Source organism: Pan paniscus, chromosome 7, assembly GCF_029289425.2.
Source record: "Pan paniscus chromosome 7, NHGRI_mPanPan1-v2.0_pri, whole genome shotgun sequence".
Classification (NCBI taxonomy): Eukaryota; Metazoa; Chordata; class Mammalia; order Primates; family Hominidae; genus Pan; species Pan paniscus.
In genome coordinates this window covers 107,842,621-107,848,326 of record NC_073256.2, presented here as the reverse complement: position 1 = coordinate 107,848,326, position 5,706 = coordinate 107,842,621, and the positions used below count along the sequence as shown (strand labels likewise).

General features: G+C 36.0%; 1 long non-coding RNA gene across 1 annotated transcript; it reads right to left on the bottom strand.

The window, feature by feature from the left end:
* Window positions 1–297: 297 nt before the first annotated feature.
* Window positions 298–4,815, bottom strand: LOC117981450 (uncharacterized). The gene is made up of 3 exons (XR_008626442.2): window positions 4,717–4,815; window positions 4,132–4,185; window positions 298–736 (listed from the first exon to the last, which is right to left on the bottom strand). It is a non-coding gene; the product is annotated as an uncharacterized LOC117981450 (long non-coding RNA).
* Window positions 4,816–5,706: the final 891 nt, after the last annotated feature.

The window sequence follows — 5,706 nt, the reverse complement described above, 5'->3', positions numbered from 1 at the left end:
TATTTCTAAACCTCTTTTTTCATACTTTTCTTAAATTAGAAACCATTACGTTGACTTAAAATCATGCTCTTGTAGCTAATGCCAAGCTATTAAAAATCCTACCTTTATCAATAAAAAATGAATTAAGCAGAATAGATAAGAATACTGCAAACTATGGTAACTTGAGTTAACTCTATTAAAATGTATCTTATCAACTATTAAAAAGGTAAATACAAGTACAGAGCTAGTAGTTGGTCAAATATAGGAACAGCTTAAATGCTTAAAGAAAATACCTTAGAATGGTAAAGAGGAAGAATTTGAGCCTTTGACGTGTCAACCATTGCAACAAAGAAAGGAAGCTCAGTTTAGAAATGTAATAAATAGAAACTGAGTGATAGCCATTAGATACTAAATAGCCAGCATAAATTTCTAAACAAACATTGGTAGTCCCAATACCTCTTGGTACAAGTAGCATAGCATGACAACATGCGGGGGCTTACACCTGTAATTCCAACACTTTGGGAGGCCAACACGGGTGGATTGTTTGAGCTCAGGAGTTTGAGAGCAGCCTAGGCAACATGGCGAAAGCCCATCTTTACAAAAAATACAAAAAAAAATTAGCCGGGCATGGTGGCATGCACTTGTAGTCTCAGTTTCTTGGGAGATTGAGGCGGGAGGATTGCTTGAGCTGGGGAGTTGGAGGTTGTAGTGAGCCAAGATCATGCCACTGTACTCCAGCCTGGGTGACAGTGAGACTCTGTCTCAAAAACAAAACAAACAAAAATAAACTTATCTCACTTGACTCTATTTTTGTTTTTATGGCTTGAATCAACCAATACATTTTATCAAAGGTACTGAGATATTTATAGCAAACTAAGGAAATTTCAATAGAAAATAAAAAGAAAATCTAAACATGTACTCAGAATTTCCAGATAAATGTCTCAAGAAGTTTGCAGATTTAAGACACTAATAAAATAAATAATAACATTTCTAGAATTTAACTATCTTTTAACAGAAGAAAGATGCTGCTACAACAAATAGGTCTATCTCTGCACCCAATTCATATTTAAGAATACATCAAAGATGAAAATGTTGAAACGTACAATGTTTAAATTAGTGGGAAGAGTATGTGTGACTAAAATCTGCACCTGGCTCTGCCATTTACAGCTATGTAGCATGTCATGTATCTTTCTACATGTCTGTATACATGTCTGCAAAATGAAAGGGGTTGTCTCATTAATTAAATTAATGCTTAATGTTTTGGTTTTGAGAGGTAAGGATTATTTGAGACAATGTATATAAAGGTACTTTAAAAAAAATCAGATGTAGCACAAATATAAGGTATTGTTACTATGTTTAAAGTACTGTTAAATATATGAAGTAGGCTTTATGTAGCAAAGAATAGAGATCTGGTAACCTAATTAAGATACAAAAACTAGGCTATCCTAAAATTTTTTTAAATGATATAAAGTTGGAGTTTGTCTCTAAAACTTGAAAATTTGACTAGATATTTTGAAGATAAGCAGCAAAAATTAGTGAGTAAATTTTTAATCATGAAGAATTAGGGTTGGTCTTTATTTCCAGACTTCTGTTTACACTGAATGCTTGCTGCTCAGAAATTGGTCTGAGAGAGAGAGAAAAAAAAAGTGAATTAGCCCTTTATGGGATTTCAAAAGGAGGTCAGTGCCTCCCTTAGCATATCTCAGATTACTCTGGAAAAGTGCCACAGTGAACTGTCAAGGAGAAGGCATTTTGAGGTGTGGCTGCATCGGGTGCCACAGCCCTAGCATAGACACACAGTTGACTGCTCACTGAGATCCCTGGACATTGGTGGAAGCAATGGGCACTGCCATTTGAATGGGATGGATTTGCTAATTGATGGCTCAATTTGCCCCCTTGCTAAAATCTACTCTTGAATCTAGACACAGATGAAACTCAATGTGGGCCATGTACTTAGGAGCTGTGGTTAGCACACGCTGAAAGCCATGCTCACAAGCACAGGAAGTGAGAGCCCCTCGTGCAATCTCACTTGGTTTGATGTCATTGGAAATGCATGTTTTGTAAAAAGCAGGCATCGTGTCTGACTAATTACAGATCTTCTGGCTCTTTTACACAAGGAGAAGTTCATGATGTGGGTCCTAGCAGCATTTCTTTCAGGATTTCAAGGAGAAAGTCTTATGAAACCCTCTGATTATGACTCAATTTAATGTATTAATCAGTATAGAGATAGCTCAGTGCTCTCATTTATGAATATGAGCTTAGCTTACACCTCTCAGTGGCCTACATGATACTCTTTATAAGAAATGTACCAATATTTCTTATGCTCTCTATGGTGGTTTAGTTGTTATTTACATGCTAATAATCAGAATCTCCCTCACCTTCACCTGATTTCTTAATAGGCAGGCTGGCCACTGAACTCAGATTTCGTAAGAAATGACCTTGTTTTGTGTTTATAACTAGCTCTGTGGTAATATAAAAGATCCAAAAGATTGGAACAAAAGGAATGACAGTATATTTAGAACACATAGTGAAGGGTCTCATTCACAAATGCCAAGGTATTTGAATATGTCTTCTTAGAAAATTATGAAAGTATTCAAATATATTGAAAACAAGTTGATGAAAACCATCGCTTTGTTTCCTGTGATGAGAAAACTGAAGTGAAAGCATTTCTAGCCTAGATTTGTAATGAACACATATTTCTCTGAATCAGAACTCTTAAATTAGTACTGATGATGGGCAAGGCTGAAATCTCTATTATGAAACACTTCACCAAAAAAAGTCAAAGCCAGTCATCCTTTAAAATGGGTATGTTAATGACACTAGAAATATCAAATTGGAGCAGATAACAAATGGCTTAACACAGAAAAAGCATCATATGGAGCTTTCCCTAGATAATTTATTTTCCATTAATGAACCTATTTAAAGTGGATAATATATATCAGACAACATCTATATCTATATATCTATATTTATATCTATCTATCCATCTATCTATTTATTTACAATCTGGGGCCATAAATAATTTCAGAGTACAAGTTTATTTTAGGTAAGCAGCCTTTAGTAACATCTATTGAAAAAATTAGATACTACTGTTTCAGAATAACTATGAAAAACAAATGACTATACTCACTATGGCAATAAGGACTTGATTAGCTAGGTTACAGGGAGAGTAGCAAAAAATAGACAGAACCCTGAGCTTCAAAGTCAGATTCTACCCAGGTATGCTTGGGTTATATGTTTGTTGTTTTGAAGACATGATGTCTCTTTCAGCAAACAGGCATCATTATTTTATTTCTTTTATAAAAATAGATGATATTACTTAAATACGTCTTTCCAAATTACGCCTACTGTCAGAATACAACTCTTTTTCTTTCCTGTTAACATTTCCACATTTTTACACTGCTATTTTGGAAAGTTTAAGAAATTCTTCTCTGCATGTAATAGTCATAACTGCTCTCCCGCTTCTCAGAGAGCAGCACAGCATGAGGGGTAGAATGCATACAGCTTGCCTGGGATGTGCTAAATGTAGCCAAGAAAGGGTGTGTTCCTGCCCTTGATATAAGTATAAAGTGATGGAAGCACATTATAAACCCAGAGCAATCAAAAGGAAAGGATGGATAAATTAACCTAAAATTGTGTTAACATAATCCACTTTCCCCCAAACATGATTTTTTTTCCATTTCAATCCCCAAAAGTTGGGAATTTGATCATTGTTTCTAAATATTATCATCCTTTATCTCTTTTGTTTTACCTTTGAATTCCCATTACAATTTAAAATATTAATTTGACAAAAGACCTCCAAGAAGGCTTCCACTTACTTAAAGAAAAGTGTGGTATCATAGTATACAAATAGAGTCTAGATTTGGGTATTCATATTACCATCTATGCATAAGCACAGACTTATTTGTAAGAAAAATCTGATGTGTGATAAATGTCATTATTAAGAAAATTCTTATCAAAAGTAATTGAAAGAATACATGGGAAATATGGGCTTTTACCATGAAGGGGTCACTTCTCTACAGCCTACAGCCTCACTGAAAAGTATATAAGACTTTTAAGACTTAATGTTATATTAGCCTGCTTTTACACTGCTGACAAAGACATACTGGAGACTGGGTAAGTTATAAAGAAAAAGCGGTTTAATGGACTCACAGTTCCTCGTGGATGGGGAGGCTTCATAATCATGGCAGAAGGCGAAAGTCACGTCTTATATGGCAGCAGGCAAGAGAGAATGAGAACCAAGTGAAAGGGGTTGCCCCTTATAAAACCATCAGATCTTGTGACTTATTCACTACCACAAGAACAAGATGGCAGAAACTGCCCCAATGATTAAATTATCTCCCACTAGGCCCCTCCCACAACATGTGGGAATTATGGGAGCTACAATTCAAGATGACATTTGGGTGGGGTCATAGCCAAACCATATAAAATGCCCTCATCGTTTTGCAGGTATTTATTGCAAAATCCTCTTAATATCTTCCTACATTTCCCCATCCAGCCCTGTTCCAACCTGTTCTCCACACTTTTCTAGATGAATCTTACAAGTTGTCCATGAAAATCTGACTGAATCATACATCCTTGTATAAAGTCCTTCAAAGACTGGTGCTGGTAGCAGCAGCCTGCCTAACAGCATGGTTTATAAGGCTTTTCCCGATGTGGAACTTGCTTAATTCTGCAGTCTCATCTCTCAGCACTGTCAGACTCTTCACTGAAGCTTTTCTGAATTGTTTTTCTTACCTTAGTCTTCTAGCTTTATTACTTCAGTGCCTTTGCAAATGCTTCTTCCACACTTGAAACCCCAACTCTTCTCCGCCTCTCTGCATATTTAACTCCTGCTCACTGTTCACCCCCTTCTCATGATGGAATCTGACATCCTCCTTGATATTTCTGTAAGATCCTCTGCTCACTACACTCATAGAGCATACTACCATGCTCTATTGTCATTATACACTTTGCTTTGCTCTCTTAATAAAATATAATTTCCCCAAGGGCAGGGATAATATAGTTTCTGTTTTCATGACTAGCTTGTTGGTTTTATTGGAGGCAGTACTGACTAGTAGCTATGTGCACAGACACTGCGGCCAGAGTGCTTGGGTTCAAATATCAGTGCTGCCACTTCTTAGCCGTGTGACTCAGTGAAAGTTACCTAACCCTTCTGTGCCCCAGTGTCCTCATATGTAAAATGGGAATAATAAGAGTATTTACCTTATAGCATTGTGAGGATCAGGTAAATTAACATATGTAAATGCTCAGAACATGCTTCGCACTTATATTTGTGTGAGCTGTCATTCTGGCTGCAGCATTTCCAGTGTCTGACTCACAGTAGGGGATGCACACAACTCTGTTGTAAAAATTAAAGGATGATGAAATAACAAATATAATGCTTTTTCAATTATCCCCTTTTTATTGTCTTGTCTTCTACCCTTTATTATTAATAACTGACCCATTCATTCAACAAGTATTTATTATCTACTCTCATAGAACTGAGGATTATCTTTAAAATACCCACTTCATTTTGTGGAGGGCTTTGGAAAAAAAGTACCTGCCAGAAAAATGATAGAATTGGGTAAAAACTCATTCTCCTAGAGTGCTCATAATAATAGCCTCCAGTTAAGTTTATACTGGGAGCTCTCTGGGGTCTTTCCAAAGGTGAAGAAAATGATTACAACTTCTGATTTTTTTTCATTTCCAATTTGTATGAACTTTTAAACTTCTTTTAGCACTTCA